The following is a 19042-nucleotide window of genomic DNA, read 5'->3' on the forward strand; positions in this document are numbered from 1 at the left end:
CTCTGCAGGCTACTTCCTGTCCCTCCAGACCACTTCTTGTGTCTGCGGACCACTTCTTGTGTCTGCAGATCACATCTATCCCTCCACAGACCACTTCCCGTCACTGCAGACCACTTCCTGTCTCTGTAGACCATATCCCTTCACTCAAGACCACTTCCTGTCTCTGCAGGCTGCTTCCTGCCTCTGCAGGCTACTTCCTGTCCCTCCAGGCCGCTTCCTGCTTCTGCAGGCCACTTCCTGTCCCTCCAGACCACTTCTTGTCTCTGCAGGCCACTTCCTATCTCTTAGATAATGCTCTTCTCTCCTACAGAGCATTTCCTGTCTCTGCAGACCACAGATGCCCCTCCTACTGACCACTTCCTGTCTCTGCCAGCCACTTCCTGTGCCCGCCCACCACTTCCTGTCTCTGAAGCCCACATCTGTCCCTCCTGCTGACCGTTTCCTGGCCTCCCAGTGTCTCGTCGGGGTTGGGGGGCGATCCTGGGTGGACACAGCCCGTGTCCCCTCTCCCTCGTCAGCTCCTCTGGCATGTGCCTTTAGCCCCGTTCCCCCGGCGCCCCAGCAGGTTGGCGCTCGGCCCCCCGGAGAGGGGGGTGCGGACCCCCGCCTTGTCTGGGGCGCCCCTCCGGACCCTCACTCTGAGACCGCCAGCCTGCACTGTTTCCTGCTTGCTTTGCGCCCTTAGAAGGAATGAGCGCCAACAGCGCGGGGGGGAGAGGGCGTTTTGCCTTTTGCAGCCCACCCGGGTCGGACCCCTGGCACGCCACAGGGTCCCCCGAGCCCACCGGGAGTGACCCCTGAGCGCCTCCCGGCCAGCAGGAACTTCTCCCTCCTCACAGCCAGACAAAACTACGCTAATAGTTACAGCATCCGAGCTCGGGTCCCCGGGAACAGGTGGGAGCCAGAGAGCATGGCTGAGTCCTCCCTTGAAGTGCTCCCTCGCTGCCGAGCACTGCTGGAAAGGAGCACTGTTCTTGGCCGTGGGGCGAGGCGGGTTAGGGTGTGGCCGCCACACCTGTGCGGAAGCCCCCCCACCCAGAGCCAGTCAGCGAGGTGGGCGTGTCCGGAAGCCGCGTGTCCGGAAGCCACGTTTCCTGCCCGCCCGAGCATGCAGAGAGCACTTTAGGCGCGAGGCTGCAGGGGCGTGCCGCGCCCCTCAGGCTGAGCCCCTGTGGAGGTGTCGAGACTCGCTCCTGCAGCCTCATATCAATGCCGGCAGCACAGAAGAATGAAGCAAATGTACCTGGGCGGGGGGTGGGGGTGGGGAGTCGCCTTTCGGGCTCCGGCGGGAGTTTCCTTGGTTTTGTTTACAAGGGGGTGGAAAAAAAAAGGTTGTTGGACGTGGCTCCGGGCTTGCCACAGCTCCGCCCTGTTCTGCTGGTTCTTGACGGCGGATTCGGGGGGTTTCTTTCCGGTCTGCGGTCAGCGGGGCTGGACACGGCCACTGGTCTGGCGAAACAAGACGTGAGATGTTGCACTCTCCCCGAGCCGAGCAAAGGTCCTGGGGTACCCGGGCACCGTGGCACAGGCGAGACACAGCTGCACACGCAGTGGCGTAGCTGGAAATGCGATGGGCCCCCGGCCACGGATGACCCCGAGGGCAGCCAAGAGCAGCCCGCCGCAGCCAAGAGCAGCCCGCCGCAAGCCGTCGGAGCCGTGGACGCCGCCACCAGATCCAACTTGCCACCGTGAGCACTCTCGTTCCTGTGAGATGAGAAATAAAACGTTCTTGGTTGGGCATTGACTCCGTGTCTTGTGCGTGGCTTGTCGGGAGACGTCACCTGCGCTCACGGGGACACCGGCGTGGCCTCTTGGGGCCCGCTGTGTGCCCATAAGGGGCGCGGGAGGCAGAGACGTCACTGTGGAGGGGCGGGGTGCATTTGGAGGGGGTCGGTGAGGGAGGGGTGGTGGAATTGTGCAAGGTGGTGGCGGAGGTCATGTGGAAGGTGGGGATGAGTTTGGAGGTGATGCAGAAGTGGTGGAGGAGGGGGAGGTGGGTCTGCAGGTGATGGTGCAGGGGACGGAGGTGAAGGGGGGAGTCTGGAGGAGGTGATAGTGAGAGGTGGGAGTAAGAGGGGTCGGTTTGGAGGTGATGGTGGAGGAAGGCTCAAAGACGGTGGCGGGGGATTTGGAGGTGATGGTTGGCACGGTGTTGGGGGTGAGGGAGGTGGATTTGGAGGTGATGGTCGGCATGGCGTTGGGGGTGAGGGAGGGGGATTTGGAGGTGATGGTTGACACGGCGTTGGGGGTGGGGGAGGTGGATTTGCAAGTGATGGTGCAGGGGACGGAGGTGAAGGAGGGAGTCTGGAGGTGAAGGTGGATAGTGAGAGGTGGGAGTAAGGGGGGTCGGTTTGGAGGTGATGGTGGAGGAAGGTTTGAAGACGGTGGTGGTGGATTTGGAGGTGATGGTCGGCACGGCGTTGGGGGGGAGGGAGGTGGATTTGGAGGTGATGGTGCAGGGGACGGAGGTGAAGGAGGGAGTCTGGAGGAGGTGATAGTGAGAGGTGGGAGTAAGAGGGGTCGGTTTGGAGGTGATGGTGGAGGAAGGTTTGAAGACAGTGGCGGGGGATTTGGAGGTGATGGTCGGCACGGCGTTGGGGGTGAGGGAGGTGGATTTGGAGGAGGTGATGGCAGAGGTGGTGGCGGAGGTGAGGGAGGTGGGTTTGGAGGAGGTGGTAGAGATGCTCCTGAAGGTGGTAAGGAGGTGACGGCAGAGGTGGTGGCGGAGGTGAGGGAGGTGGGTTTCGGGGACACGGCGTTAGCGGTGGAGGTGATTCGGGAGTGACTGGGGAGGGGGTGGAGGGATGGCGGTGGGCACGGTGGTTGTAGTGACGACTGTGTGCGGGCGAGGGCAGCGGTGAGCGGGACACGAGGGACACGCGGCCACGGATGGCGTCCACTGCGCGTCCACCCGAAACCCACGAGGTGTGGCCGTCCCGGGACACGCAGCCATCTCCCGGACTCGGGCACGGAGTCGTTACGGTGTCGTGTCTCGGAATCCACGTGGCGTGGCCGTGGCCAGACGCACCGCCCAAAGGACAATCTCACACGGGTCCACTCCAGCGGGGACCTTGCCAGCCTCTGAGCATGACCTGGCCGCGGGGGGGGGGGGGGGGCTGGCTGGGAGGGGGCGTGGCTGGCTGGGAGGGGGCGGAGCTGGCTGGGAGGGGGCGGGGCTGGGTGGGAGGGTTTGACCGTGACCCCGGGCAGCCACGGTCACTGCCGTGTCCCGCCCTGGCCGTGCTTCCAGAAGCACCGCATGCGCCAGGTTCTGCTCCGGGTGGCAAAGAGAGATGCACGTGTGTGTGTGTGTGTGTGTGTGTGTGTGTGTGTGTGTGTGTGTGTGTGTGAGGGGGGAGGACAGCGGCCAGGGGCTGCCCTTGCCTGGCCGCGTGGCCTCAGCCCTGAGTGTCCAACTTGGCACACCCAAGGGTGTGAATGCCCAGACACTGGCCCCCAGACAACAACAGCGATGGTCCGAGGAAATGAACGAGGCGTGTGTGTGTGTGTGTGTGTGTGTGTGTGTGTGTGTGTGAACGCCCTGTTCCGTTCTGTGCCGCCGCCGGCCGGCTAAGGCCGGGAGGACGCCCCTGGCAGGGGCACCCGGGCACGCGGGCAGGAGGGCTCGGGGCTTCAAAGCCTCTCCCGGGAGGAGACCAGGGCTCCAAGCTCAGGGAACCGCCCCAGCTTGTAGGTCCTCAGGGCTGAGTTCGTTGTGTGAGCACCCTCAGTGCTGAGTTCCTTGTATGAGCACCCTCAGAGCCTAGTCCCTTGTATGAGCACCCTCAGCACTGAGTTCCTTGTATGAGCACCGTCAGCGCTGAGTTCCTTGTATGAGCACCCTCAGCACTGAGTTCCTTGTATGAGCACCCTCAGAGCCCAGTCCCTTGTATAAGCACCCTCAGCACTGAGTTCCTTATATGAGCACCCTCAGAGCCCAGTCCCTTGTATAAGCACCCTCTGCGCTGGGTCCCTGGTATGAGTGTGTTTCGGTGTGTGACCGAGACTCTGAAGTATCCGTCCTGTGTGTGTGTCTCAGCCGGCGGCTGGGCTGGGGCTTGGGGCACTGAACACTTTGCCCCCTTATTTAAGAAGACCCCAAGGGGGCTGGAGCGATAGCACAGCGGGGAGGGCGTTTGCCTTGCACGCGGCCGACCCGGGTTCGATTCCCAGCATCCCATAGGGTCCCCCGAGCACCGCCAGGGGTGATTCCTGAGTGCAGAGCCAGGAGGAAGCCGGAGGCAGAGTGACCGGGGCCCCTGGACGCTGAGGGTGTCCGGAGCTGCTTAAGGCAGAGTGACCTGGGGGGCCCCTGGACGCTGAGGGTGTCCGGAGCTGCTTAGGCAGAGTGACCGGGGGCCCCTGGACGCTGAGGGTGTCCGGAGCTGCTTAGGCAGAGTGACCGGGGGCCCTGGACGCTGAGGGTGTCCGGAGCTGCTTAGGCAGAGTGACCGGGGCCCCTGGACGCTGAGGGTGTCCGGAGCTGCTTAGGCAGAGTGACCCGGGGGGCCCCTGGACGCTGAGGGTGTCCGGAGCTGCTTAGAGGTGACCGTCCTGTGCCCTCGGCGAGAGGAGCAGCAGGGGGCGGAGGGGAACGGAGAGCGAGGCCGTGCAGGGGTGCGTCGGGCGGATGGAACAGCTGCTGCGTGTGGCCAGGGCGAGACCGTGACTCGTCCGCCTGCCTGAGTGTGGGGCCCGTGGGGTGGGCGGGGGGACGGGTATGGTCTGCATTGGCCCCCGTCTGAAGGGCACTGGAGCTGGCTGAGGGTGTCGGGCCCCAAGGCGGGTCCTTCTGTGGACTCGTCCTGCCTGAGTGGGCGGGACGCGGGGCCCCTTTGTACCTTCACGGGGCTGCAGGGGGAAGGCAGGCACGGAGCACGCCCTCGCCTGCCCTGCAGCCTGCAGCCCTCTTGGCACCCAGGGGCTGGGGGTGGCCCAGGGCTGAAATGAGGACAACGGTGAAAGGCAGTGCAGGGCTGGGGGGGGAGAGAGAGACACAGAGAGACAGAATGAGAGGAGAGAGACAGAGAGAGACACAGAGAGGAGAGAGAGACAGAGAGAGACAGAGAGAGGAGAGAGAGACAGAGAGAGGAGAGAGAGACAGAGAGGAGAGAGAGACAGAGAGAGGAGAGAGAGACAGAGAGACAGAGAGAGAGGAGAGAGAGACAGAGACAGAGAGAGACAGACAGAGGAGAGAGAGACAGAGAGAGGAGAGAGAGACAGAGACAGAGAGAGGAGAGAGAGAGGAGAGAGAGACAGAGACAGAGAGAGGAGAGAGAGAGAGGAGAGAGGCAGAGAGAGACAGAGAGGAGAGAGAGAGACAGAGAGAGAGGAGAGAGAGACAGAGAAACAGAGAGAGAGGAGAGAGATGGAGAGAGAGACAGACAGAGAGAGACAGAGATACAGAGAAGAGAGACAGAGAGAGGAGAGAGACAGAGAGAGAGGAGAGAGAGACAGAGAGAGGGACGAGAGAGAGACAGAGGGAGGAGAGAGAGACAGAGAGAGAGGAGAGAGACAGAGAGACAGAAACAGAGAGAGGAGAGAGAGATAGAGAGAGATAGAGAGAGACAGAGAGATAGAGAGACAGACAGAGAGAGGAGAGAGAGACAGACAGAGAGAGAGAGGACAGAGAGAGACAGGGGCCATTCCTGAGCACAGAGCTTAGGAGTAGTCCCTGCCCCCCAAAAGTAAACGCAGGGTGGGGTGGAGACTGAAGTGGGCAGAGTCCCTTGGCTCCGGGGCCAGAGGGAGAGGCCAGTGGGTAGAGCCTTTGCGTCCCCAGCACCCCGTGAGCACCACCAGGGGAGAGCCCTGGGCACGGGGCCGGGGGGAGCCCTGAGCACCACCAGGGGAGAGCCCTGGGCACAGAGCCGGGGGGAGCCCTGAGCACTGCCAGGCGTGCCCCCCAGAGAACAAGACCCCAGAGTCCCACGATGCCCGTCTCCCTCCCCACGTGCTCCACCCCACGGGTTCCAGGGGCAGCACGGAGGGCGAGCGTGGCCCAAGTTTGGGGGAGCACGTGGGGCTGATGAGGGGGCGAGGCACCTAGGCTGGCCACTGGGTTCCATTTCCCCCTCCTGGGGCTTCCTCGAGCCTCTTCCAGCTCCGGGCTGGCACCACAAGGCAGGCGGGTGCTTTATGCCCCTTGATCCTGGACACTGGCCATCGAAGGGCTGAGCTCGACCGTGAGGGTGGATTTCAGCCCTGGTACGCCCGCACAAATGACAGGACCAAGACCACCCTCCCCCGTGTCTCCCCAGGGTGCCAGCCTGGCCTTTTAACTGGGGGCACCAGGAACGTGGTCCCGTGGCCTTGTGGCACTGTGGCTTCCTGGCTCTGTGGCTTTGTGGCTCAGTGACCCCATGGTTTTGTGGCTTTGTGGCTCTATGACTGTGTGGGTCCCTGGCATTGTGGCCCTGTGGCTTCGTGGCACTGTGCCTTTGTGGCTCTGTGGCTTTGTGGCTTCGTGATTTTGTGGACTCGTGGCTTCGTGGCTCTGTGGTTTTGTGGCTCCAGGGCTGTGTGGTTCCGTGGTTTTGTGGCTTCGTGGTTTTGTGGCTTCATGGCTCTGTGGTTTTGTGGATCCGTGGCTATGTGGCTCCATGGCTTTGTGTCTCTGTGTCTTTGTGGCTTTATGGCTCCATAGCTTTGTGTCTCTGTGGCTTTGTGACTTTGTGGCTTTGTGGCTCCATAGCTTTGTGTCTCTGTGGCTTTGTGGCTCCGTGGCTTTGTGGCTCCATGGCTCCGTGGCTTTGTGGATCTGTGGCTTTGTGACTCTGTGGCTTCATGATTCCATGGCTACATGGCTTCGTGGGTTTCTGGAGCTGTGTCTTTGTATCTCTGTGGCTTTGTGGATTTGTGGCTCCATGGCTATGTGACTCCATGACTTTGTGTCTCTGTGGCTTTGTGACTCTGTGGCTTTGTGACTCTGTTGTTTTCTGGCTCCGTGGCTTTATGGCTCCATGGCTTTGTGTCTCTGTGTCTTTGTGGTTTTATGGCTCCATAGCTTTGTGTATCTGTGGCTTTGTGACTTTGTGGCTTTGTGGCTCCATGGCTCTGTGGCTTTGTGGATCTGTGGCTTTGTGACTCTGTGGCTTCATGATTCCATGGCTACATGGCTTCATGGGTTTCTGGAGCTGTGACTTTGTATCTCTGTGGCTTTGTGACTCCGTGACTTTGTGGATCTGTGGCTTTGTATCTCTGTGGCTTTGTGGCTCCTTGGTTTTGTGGTTCCGTGGCTTTGTGGCTTTGTGGTTCCGTGGCTTTGTGGCTCTGTGGCTTTGTGGCTCTGTGTCTTTGTATCTCTGTGGCTTTGTGTCTCCGTGGCTTTGTGGCTCTGTGGTTTTGTATCTCTGTGGCTTTGTGTCTCCGTGGCTGCACGGCTCTGCTGGGGTTTTCCTTTGTCTTTGTTTCTCCTTTCGAGCATCTGTAAGGGAGCCCCAACCTTTGGGTGGGACGATGGCCTAATACGAGGTTTCTCTGGGCTCCAGATGATATTTTAAATCACTGCAGGATTAAATGGCTTTGGGCCAGAGCAAAGGGAAAAAAAAAAGACCCTAATTTGTTTGTTTTTTATTTTTCATCAAAAATGGATTTAAAGGGGGACTTGTGTTTGGGGGTGACTGTGTTTGGACACGGCCCTGTCTCCGCAGCTTTCTGGTGTCGGCACTGGGGGGTGGGGGGCACAAGCACCCCCGAGAAATCACCTTTGACACCGGACCTGGCATTCGGCAGCCTTGGTACAGAGCCACCGCCCCCCCCCTCGCCACCCCTGCATTTCCGTGTCATCTGGGAGCTCTGGCATGTTCCGCTGTCCTGAATTGCTCAACGCCTCCGCTGACCTGGTCTTTAGCGGAAGAAGAATGGGTGGCCGGGGGCCACGGTCGCTCTCGAGCACTCTGGAGAGCCCAGGCAAGCCCCACCGTGACCTTTTCTCGTTTGAATTGGCCTTTTTAAGACTGTTTTCTCCTCGCTGCCGTCCCCGTGTCGGCCCGCAGTGCTCGAGAGAACAAAACAAACCCGAACAAAGCCGGAATTACAGGGTGCTATTATTACCTCCCCTGGCAGGGTGTGGAAGGGCAGAGTCCTGGCGGGGCTCGGCGGAGAACAGCTCCCAGCGACTACCCCAGAGGCTGCTTCTGCGTCCCAGGGGGACCAGACCGGGCCTCCTCCCCCGCCGCCGCCTTCTCCATGCTGGGCGCCGGGATGCAGTCAGAGGATGATGGGCTCAGGGCTGGGGAGAGCCGGGAGGCCATTACCTGCCAGGAGCCCGTCCCGGGCGGCCTTAGGTGATGCCCGAGAATGCCCGTGACGAATGTCTCTGTCAGATTCCCGGGCCAGAGCCAGTGGCCCCGTCTCAGCCCCCCGCCCTCCCCGTGTCTGCAGGTGGGATGTGCAGGGGGTCCTGCCCGCCACCACCGTCCTGCAGACTCAGGTTTGTTCCCCCTTGATGGCTCCCAGAGAAGAACGTCCAAGGGACAAACACGCGTGTTTCTCCTCCCCAAGTGGCAGGGCAAGCGGATTGTCTTGGCACACATCTGAGTGGGCGCCAGCTGGCCGGCCATGCTGGCTAGGGATGGATCGCAGCGTCCAGGGAGGGCCAGCCATCACTCACAGGGGCGGGAGGCGTGGGTGGGTGGTTGGGGGGGCAGCGGAGTAGGGGGTAGGTGGGAAACTTGTCTGGTCTTGGAGGGGAGAGAGAGAGAGAGAGAGAGAGAGAGAGATAGGGAGGAGAGACAAAGACAGACAGACACAGAGAGAAGAAAGACAGACAGAGAAGAAAGACAGAGAGACAGAGAGAGGAGGGAGAAAGACAGACAGAGAGGGAAAGACAGACAGAGAGAAGAGGGAGAAAGATGGACAGAGAGACAGAGAAGAGAGAGAAAGAGAGAGGAGAGAAAGACAGAGAGACAGAGAGAGGAGAGAGAACGAGAGACAGAGAGAAGAAAGACAGACAGACACAGAGAGAGGAGGGAGAAAGACAGAGAGGAAAGACAGACAGACAGAAAGAGGGAGGAGAGACAAAGACAGACAGACACAGAGAGAAGAAAGACAGACAGAGAGAGAAGAAAGACAGAGAGACAGAGAGAGGAGGGAGAAAGACAGACAGAGAGAGAAGAGGGAGAAAGATGGACAGAGAGACAGAGAGAAGAGAGAGAAAGAGAGAGAGAGAGATAGGGAGGAGAGACAAAGACAGACAGACACAGAGAGAAGAAAGACAGACAGAGAAGAAAGACAGAGAGACAGAGAGAGGAGGGAGAAAGACAGACAGAGAGGGAAAGACAGACAGAGAGAAGAGGGAGAAAGATGGACAGAGAGACAGAGAAGAGAGAGAAAGAGAGAGGAGAGAAAGACAGAGAGACAGAGAGAGGAGAGAGAACGAGAGACAGAGAGAAGAAAGACAGACAGACACAGAGAGAGGAGGGAGAAAGACAGAGAGGAAAGACAGACAGAAAGAGGGAGGAGAGACAAAGACAGACAGACACAGAGAGAAGAAAGACAGACAGAGAGAGAAGAAAGACAGAGAGACAGAGAGAGGAGGGAGAAAGACAGACAGAGAGAGAAGAGGGAGAAAGATGGACAGAGAGACAGAGAGAAGAGAGAGAAAGAGAGAGGAGAGAGAACGAGAGACACAGAGAGGAGAAAGACAGACAGACACAGAGAGAGGAGGGAGAAAGACAGAGAGGAAAGACAGACAGAGACAGAGAGAGAAAGAGAGAAGAAAGACGGACAGAGAGACAGAGAGAGAAGAGGGAGAAAGACAGACAGAGAGACAGAGAAAGAAGAGGGAGAAAGAAAGGGAGAGACAGAGAGAAAGACAGACAGAGAGAGACATAGAGAGAGAAGAGGGAGAAAGAGAGAAAGACAGACAGACAGACAGACAGAGGAGGGAGAAAGACAGAAAGAGAGGAAAGACAGACAGACACAGAGAGAGAGGACAGAGAAAGAGAGACAGAGAGAGAGAAGAAAGACAGACAGAGACACAGAGAGAGAAGGGGAAAGACAGAGGAAAGACAGACAGGGACAGAGAGAGAGGGGAGAGAGAAAGACAGAGAGAGAAGAAAGACGGACAGAGAGACAGAGAAGAGGGAGAAAGACAGACAGAGAGAAGAGGGAGAAAGACAGAGAGAGAAAGACAGACAGAGAGACAGAGAGAGAAGAAAGACAGACAGAGAGACAGACAGGAGAGAGAGAAAGACAGACAGTGGAGAGAGAAAGAGAGACAGAGAAAGAGAGAGAGAGACAGAGAGACAGAGTCCGACAGAAACAGAGACAGAGAGAAATCTCTGGCAGAGTCAGTGTCTCTGTCCGTCCCCCCACCCACCACACATGCCCCCGACATCGGCAGCCGCCCAGGAGGGGGACGGCATGATGAGAAACCCCCACCCCCACCCCCACCCCGGCCAGCTGCCCTCACAGCCACAGAATTCCCGGCACTCGCCCTGAGCTGACCTGACGCTGCAAGATCCCCCAGGACCTTTGTGTGGACAGTGCTGACCTCACCTTAGGCCGGACACTGCTGACCGTGTCTTTGCCCGGACTGCTGAGTGTCTGAGCCCCTCAGTGCTGACCGTCGCTTAGGCTGGGCACTGCTGACCTACCTTAGATGGACCGTATCTCAGGCTGGACACTGCGGAGAGCATCTTATAGCTCCCGGTGCTGACCTCGCTTAGGTTGGATGACACTGACCGTTTCTCAGGGTGGACAGTGCTGACCATATCTTAGATCCCCCAGTGCTGACCGTATTTCAGTCTGGACATTGCTACCAGTACCTTAGATGCCCTAATGCTGACGTATCTCAGCTGGACATTGATACCAATATCTCAGATCCTCCAATGCTGACCATATCTCAGCTGGACATTGGGACCAGCACCTTAGATGCCCCAATGCTGACGTATCTCAGCTGGACATTGGGACCAGTCTCTCAGATCCCCCAATGCTGACCATATCTCAGACTGGACACTGGGACCAGTGTCTCAGATGCCCCAATGCTGACCATATCTCAGGCTGGACATTGATATCAGTATCTCAGATCACCCAGTGTGGACCATATCTCAGGCTGGACATTGGGACCAGTGTCTTAGATGACCCAATGCTGACCGTATCTCAGCTGGACATTGATACCAGTATATAGATCCCCCAGTGCTGACCGTATCTCAGCTGGACATTGGGACCTGTCTTAGATGACCCAATGCTGACCGTATCTCAGGCTGGACATTGGGACCAGTGTCTTAGCTGACCCAATGCTGACCGTATCTCAGGCTGAACATTGGGACCAGTGTCTTAGCTGACCCAATGCTGACCATATCTCAGGCTGAACATTAATACCAGTATTTCAGATCCCCCAATGCTGACCGTATCTCAGCTGGACATTGCTACCAGTATCATAGATCCCCCAGTGCTGACCATATCTCAGCTGGACATTGGGACCAGTATTTCAGATCTCCCAATGCTGACCGTATCTCAGGCTGGACATTGATACCAGTATTTCAGATCCCCCAATGCTGACCGTATCTCAGCTGGACATTGCTACCAGTATCATAGATCCCCCAGTGCTGACCGTATCTCAGCTGGACATTGATACCAGTATCTCAGATAACCCAGTGTGGACCATATCTCAGGCTGGACATTGGTACCAGTATCTCAGATCCCGCAGTGCTGACCATATCTCAGCTGGACATTGGGACCAGTGTCTTAGCTGACCCAGTACTGACCGTATCTCAGATGGACATTGGGACCAGTGTCTCAGATGCCCCAGTGCTGACCGTATCTCAGCTGGACATTGGGACCAGTATCTCAGATCCCCCAGTGCTGACCATATCTCAGCTGGACATTGGGACCAGTGTCTTAGCTGACCCAGTACTGACCGTATCTCAGCTGGACATTGGGACCAGTGTCTCAGATGCCCCAGTGCTGACCGTATCTCAGCTGGACATTGATACCAGTATCTCAGATCCCCCAGTGCTGACCATATCTCAGCTGGACATTGGGACCAGTGTCTTAGCTGACCCAGTACTGACCGTATCTCAGCTGGACATTGGGACCAGTGTCTCAGATGCCCCAGTGCTGACCGTATCTCAGCTGGACATTGATACCAGTATCTCAGATCCCCCAGTGCTGACCGTATCTCAGCTGGACATTGGGACCAGTGTCTCAGATGCCCCCTCCCCAAGCTCTGGCCCTGCTTGAGTGCCCGCTGTTCCGTGCTCCGTGCTCCGCGCCCCTGCCTGCACGTGTGTTCCAGAATACTCCCCCCGCTGCAGAAACATCCTCGTTCCTGCTGCCTGAGCCCCACAGCCACTGCCCTGCCCCCTGTCCCTCGCACCCAGCCACCGTTCTGCCCCTCACACAGGGGCTCTTGGTGCAGCTGGGGCCATAGAGCCATGCTCATTACTTTGTGCTCAGGAACCTTCAGCTCTGCAGCTTGCGACAATACCCACGGAAGCAGCCAGTCACGTCTCTATACCGAAACGAGAAACCGTGGGCCTCGGCCAGGGGTCCCTGAGCAAGGGCCAGTCAGTGCTGTCTGACCTGTGGTATGGTCAGCAGTGTCCAGGCGGAGATACGGTCGGCATCGGGGGATCTGATACTGGTAGCAGTGTCCAGCCGAGATACGGTCAGCATTGGGGGATCTGATACTGGTAGCAATGTCCAGCCGAGATACGGTCAGCATTGAGATATGTAAGATACTGGTAACAGTGTCCAGCCGAGATGCGGTCAGCATCGGGGGATCTGATACTGGTAGCAATGTCCAGCCTGAGATACGGTCAGCATTGGGACATCTAAGATACTGGTAGCAGTGTCCAGCCGAGATACGGTCAGCATTGCGGGATCTGAGTTACTGGTAGCAGTGTCCAGCCTGAGATACGGTCAGCATTGGGGGATCTGAGATACTGGTAGCAGTGTCCAGCCTGAGATACGGTCAGCATTGGGGGATCTGAGATACTGGTAGCAGTGTCCAGCTGAGATACGGTCAGCATTGCGGGATCTGAGTTACTGGTAGCAGTGTCCAGCCGAGATACGGTCAGCATTGGGGGATCTGAGATACTGGTAGCAGTGTCCAGCCTGAGATACGGTCAGCATTGGGGCAATGTCTGCCCTGAGATATGGTCAGCACTGGGTGATCTAAGATACTGGTAGCAATGTCCAGCCGAGATACGGTCAGCATTGAGATATGTAAGATACTGGTAACAGTGTCCAGCTGAGGTACGGTCAGCATTGGGGGATCTGAGATACTGGTAGCAGTGTCCAGCCTGAGATAGGGTCAGCATTGGGGCAATGTCTGCCCTGAGATATGGTCAGCACTGGGTGATCTAAGGTACTGGTACAAATGTCCACCCTGAAATAGGTCAGCATTGTCCAATGTATAATATGCTCAACGCTGTCCAAGAGGAGACAGTAATGTCCACCCTGAGATATGGTCAGCATCGTACAACCTAAGGAAGCACTGGGTGATCTAAGATACTGGTAGCAATGTCCAGCTGAGGTATGGTCAGGATGGGGGATACGAAATATTGGTAGCAATGTCCACCCTGAGATACAGTCAGCACTGGGCAATGTCTACCCTGAGATACGGTCAGCACTGGGTGATCTAAGATATGGTCAGCACTGTCCACCCTGAGAAATGGTCAGCATTGTCCAACCTAAGGCAGAGGTCAGCACTAGGTGATCTAAGATGCTGTTAGCAATGTCCACGCTGAGATACGGTCAGCAGTGGGTGATTGAAGATATCGTTAGCACCGTCCACTTTGAGAAACGGTCAGTGTCGTCCAACTAAGGCAGAGGTCAGCACCGGGAGATATAAGATGCTCTCCACAGTGTCCAGCCTGAGATACGGTCCATCTAAGGTACGGTCAGCAGTGCCCAGCCTAAGCGGCGGTCAGCACGGAGGGGCTCAGACACTCAGCAGTCCGGGCTAAGACACGGTCAGCAGTGCCCGGCCGAAGATGAGGTCAGCTCTGTCCACACAAAGGTCCTGGGGTATCTTGCAGCGTCAGGTCAGCTCAGGGCGAGTGCCGGGAATTCTGTGGCCGTGAGGGCAGCTGGCCAGAGTCGGGGGGGCGGGGGGAGGGTTGGGGTTTCCCGAGCTGCAGGCCAAGGCTCTCGATGGAAGCCGCCTTGGGCAGGATGACCAGGCAGCCCGTGGTGTGGGCACAGAGGCCGGCAGTGGCCGAGTCTCTGCTGTCCCCCTCAGGGGCCTCGTCCACGTGGCTGCGGGAGAGGAGCACTGCTCGGGACCCTCTGCGTGTGTCTGTCTGTGTGAGCAGTGTGGGGTGTGTGTGTGTGTGTGTGTGAGCATGTGTGTGTGTGATGCGGGTTGTGTGTATGTGTGCACATGTGTGCATAGGTGTCTATGCGTGTGCGTGTGCATGTCTGTGCATCTGTGTGTCTATTTGTGGATGTGTGCTGTGTGCATGTGTGTTGATACATGTGGACGTGTGCATGTGTGTGTATGTGTGTACGTGTGTGCACGTGTCTGTTGTATATGTGCGCATGTGGGGGTATTTTTTTTTTCTTTTTGGGTCACACCCGGCGATGCACAGGGGTCCCTCCTGGCTCTGCACTCAGGAATGACTCCTGGCGGTGCTCAGGGGAACCCTATGGGATGCTGGGATTCGAACCCGGGTCGGCCTCGTGCAAGGCAAACGCCCTCCCCGCCGTGCTATCGCTCCAGCCCCTTGCTTTTTATCTATCTATCTATCTATCTATCTATCTATCTATCTATCTATTTATCTATTTATCTTTCGACACGTCGTAAACCAAGCAGCACTGTTGTTTCTGAATGCCACGGGCCTCTGGACCGGGCTCAGTAAAATCAGGACAGACGGTGATCGTGTGTGTGTGTGTGTGTGTGTGTGTGTGTGTGTGTGTGTGTGTGTGTGTGTGTGTGTGTGTGTGTGTGTGTGTGTGTGTGTGTGTGGGTGCTAGGGACAAACGGGCAGGCTTGACGAGACCAGGGCTGGTGGTTCTGGGCAGAAAACGGAAGGAAAATAGGGACTTATGCCAAGCCTCTTTCCCAAGCGGCTGCCCGCACCCCACCCCCACCCCCACCCCGGGAAGGGTACAGGGAACCGTCTCCCAGCTCCGTATTTATCGGGGCAATTAGATCCACTTTTCACGTTTCAGAAACCCGGTCAGCAAAATCTGACAGCGTGTACAATGGAAATCAGCCCGACTTGCTTGGTTTTAGGAGGGGGGGTGGGGGTGGGGGCAGAAAGACTCTTTTGTATGGGCTGGAGCAATAGCACAGCGGGTAGGGCGTTTGCCTTGCGCTTCCCGCACAACTTCTGCTGAAGTTTCTGTCCGGTGATCTGAGAGTCTGTGCACGGCGGTTGTTTTTGAGTGGAGCTTTCTGAGGGTGTGCGTTGGGGGGTGAAAATCGCACTCATTGCTTTCAGAGGGCTGGGCGGGGGGCGGGGGGTGGTTCCCAAGGAGTTCTCAGCCCATCTGATGGACACTTGTGACAGGGACACACTTCTCTGATGTGCAGGAACACAACCACGGATCCTTCCCGGGCCCTGGTGTGTGATTCCTGGTTGCATGAGCCTTAGAACATGTTCACAGACACAACACGGAGGGTCGACCAAGTTTGTTGCGTTTTGTGTTGGATTTGAACCCTAGACTGCCTTAGACTTCCTTAGTGAACTGGCACTTTGGGTCGCCCAGCCCCCAGAGAAGCTTCCTGTGCTCTTGCGACCACCCCGAATTCCTCCCCGACCCCCCGCCGAGTTTATCTTTAACCTTTCCTTTGTGTTAGTCACAATCCCCCACTTCAGTCTTGGCGGCTTGTAAGTCAACCTTTCTGGGAACTCTGGACTTTGTGTTTATAGCGAATTACTTGCTTTTCTATTCCCCCCCCCCCAAGCCTTTTCATATTTTACTCTGAGCAATAGAAAGAACCATGAATGGGCGCTGGAGCGATAGCACAGCGGGGAGGGCGTTGGCCTTACACGCGGCTGACCCGGGTTCCATCCCCAGCATCCCATAGGGTCCCCTGAGCACTGCCAGGAGTCATTCCTGAGTGCAGAGCCAGGAGGCACCCCTGTGCATCGCCAGGTGTGAACCAAAAAGCTGGTTGAATTACTTGCTTTTCTATTTCCCCGAAATAGAAAATTTCGGGGAAATAGAAAAGATGACAACAAAATAAAAATAATGACAACAAAGTAAAAAGCTTTCATTTAAAAAAAAAAAAAAGACTATTGTTGGATATCAACCCTAAGTGCTTTAGGCTTTATCAGTGAATTGCCCCTTTCCTCCTCCCAGAGAAGCTTACCAGGCCCTTGCTAACATCCTTTATTTAGCCAAAGTCTATTCTCAACCTCCTCTTTGTGTTGCATATTAACCCTACGTGCCTCAGGCTTTATCAGTGTATTGTTTCCTCGTCCTAGAGGAATGTATGTCACCCTTGCTAGCACCCCTAACTTAGTTAAAGTTTATTTGTAATCTTTCCCTTGTATTTTACCTCACATTGTCACAGTCCCCCGTGTTAATCTCGACTGCTTGTAAAACAAAACTTTCTGGTAATTCTGAACTTGTACTGAACTGCTTTGTATTGGAAGTGCTGTATATTTGTACTTGCTTTTCTGTTTCCCCTATAGCCTTTTTATACCTGACCACAGAACGATGTTCTTTGGTTAAACACAGAAAGACCATTCATGCTGTGCTCCTAATATTTGGGAGTTGATTGACTCTGAAATATATCTGCTCCTGGGCAGATAATTACTTGATCATAGCTACTTGACTCAGGCTTCAGTTTCTGTAGTTCCTGACACCCCAAAGGGGTGGTCCCGCCGTGGGACTGGGATGGACCCGGGGCAAGTGGCAAAATTACCCAGCAGCGAAATGGGACATCCTAGAAAGCATAAATGCATGGTTTTCATGCAAACTGTTAAACAACTTTAGAGACAGGACCCCCCTGGGGAAGGACTAGCTGAACCGGCCTGAGGACTTAGTCTGGGATTTACGGTAAAAGCCTTGCTTGCACTCAGAGCCCAGACAAGCAAGTGTTTAAAGCCTTGTTTGCTCTCAGCCCAGAGAACCAAGTGTTGGGATCTTTGTCTCTTACTGTGTTTATCCAAACAACTGCTAGTATCGATCACTTATACAGTTAGAGGGAAACATAAAAGCAATGCAGTTGTCTCTGGGAGACAGAGTGTCTCCTTGAGTTGATCTCCCTGAAAGAATTTCCTCTGCCAAATGTTTATCTATGTGAATGACCAATCACACCTGTGCTGACCTCAACCCCCTTCAGATGTTCTATAACGATGCTAGCAACTCTGCATTAGACATTTTCACCATCTGACTGTGGTCCCCAGCCTCCCCTGTCTCCCCGTCTCTCTGTGTCTCTCTTGGGGGCCGTGGGGGGGGCGGGGAGGCGGCTCAGGGCTACCGAACGCACACACCACACGTGTCCAGCAGCAGCAGCAGCAGCCACCAGAGGGTCATCATCATTTCTTTTTTGTGATACACAGACCATGAATGCTTCTACTACTTGGGAGTTGGTTGACTCTGAAATATCTCTACTCCCTGGCATCCGTCACTGACTCAGGCTTCCGTTGCCGTAACAACCCAAAAAAGGAGGTCCCGCCGTGGAACCGGGGTGGACCCGGGGCGAGGGGCAGAGCTACCCCGGCAATGAAATGGAACAGTCTAGAAAGCATAAAAGCACGGTCTTGATGCAAGCCGTGATGAGTTAAGAGACAGGACCCCCATGAGGGAAGGACAAACGGAATCAGCCTGAGGACTTAGTCTGGGATTTACGGTCAAACCCGTGCCTGCCTTCAGAGCCCTGGGAACTGAGCTTTGGAGTCTCCATCCCCTGCTGTGCTTATCCAAATAACGGGGAGCGTTGATAAGGAGTGAACTCAATTATTTAATATGTACAACCGAAGGGAAAGAGAAAAGCCATATAGATGTCCCCGGCAGACGGAGCATGTCCTGGAGTCAATGCCCTCAGGAGATCGGGGGCCCCCCGCCAAAACGCTGTATCTGCGTGAATGACCCGTCCTGGGCTCGGACCCCCTCCGGTGTGCTATGAGGGTGCCGACAGCTCTGCATGCCACGGGCCATTGGGACCATCTAGCATACTTGGCCTGGGGGAGACAGTTCTCGGCCCCCAAACACAAGCTTTGCATACCTAACACTTTGTGAACTCACAATCTTGGGGTCAAAAAAATGGGCGGCGGTGGGCTCAGCATTACCCACCAGTGGCCAGGGCTTACTCCTGCTTCAGCACTCAGGGCTGAGTTGTGGCAGGGCTCAGGGGACCGTCCAGGATGCTGGGGATTGAGCCAGGGCTGGCTCCGTGCAAGGCAAGTGCCCCATCCACCGTCGGTCCGTTTTAAAAGAAAATGGATTTTTAAAAAAATTTTTCGCTTTTTTGGGTCACACCCAGTGATGCTCAAGGGTGACTCCTGGCTTTGCACTCAGGAATTGCTCCTGGCGGTGCTTGGGGGACCCTATGGGATGCCGGGGATCGAACCCGGGTCGGCCACGTGCAAGGCAAATGCCCTCCCCACTGTGCTATCGCTCGGGCCCTGAAAATGGATTTTAAAAGAAAAAAAAAAAAGAGACCCAGACACAGAGTCCCATGAATAGGGGACTGGCCCCCCTGGGTTCACAGCCCTGACAGCCCGTAACACCACCCCCCCCGAACCCCGCCAGGAGTGATGTCTGAGCATAGAGATGGGAGTTGATGCCAAGGGTCAATGAATCGACCAGAAAGAGAAGAAATTAAAAAAAAAAAATGCAAGCCGTTTGTCACTTCCCAGTTGGCAGCCCAGGAGAGCTGGCTGGCTCATGCCCGCCCCGCCGCCCCCCGCCCCCCCCCCCCCCCCCCACCATGTCTGGTGAATGAAGTCCGTGCACCTTCTCTGGCTTGTTCTAAGAAATCTTTTTGTGGGCTGGAGCGATAGCACAGCGGGGAGGGTGTTTGCACGCGGCCGACCCGGGTTCGAATCCCAGCATCCCATAGGGTTCCCTGAGCACCGCCAGGGGTGATTCCTGAGTGCAGAGCCAGGAGGGACCCCTGAGCATCGCCAGG

The sequence above is a fragment of the Sorex araneus genome (assembly GCF_027595985.1).
Source record: "Sorex araneus isolate mSorAra2 chromosome X unlocalized genomic scaffold, mSorAra2.pri SUPER_X_unloc_2, whole genome shotgun sequence".
Classification (NCBI taxonomy): Eukaryota; Metazoa; Chordata; class Mammalia; order Eulipotyphla; family Soricidae; genus Sorex; species Sorex araneus.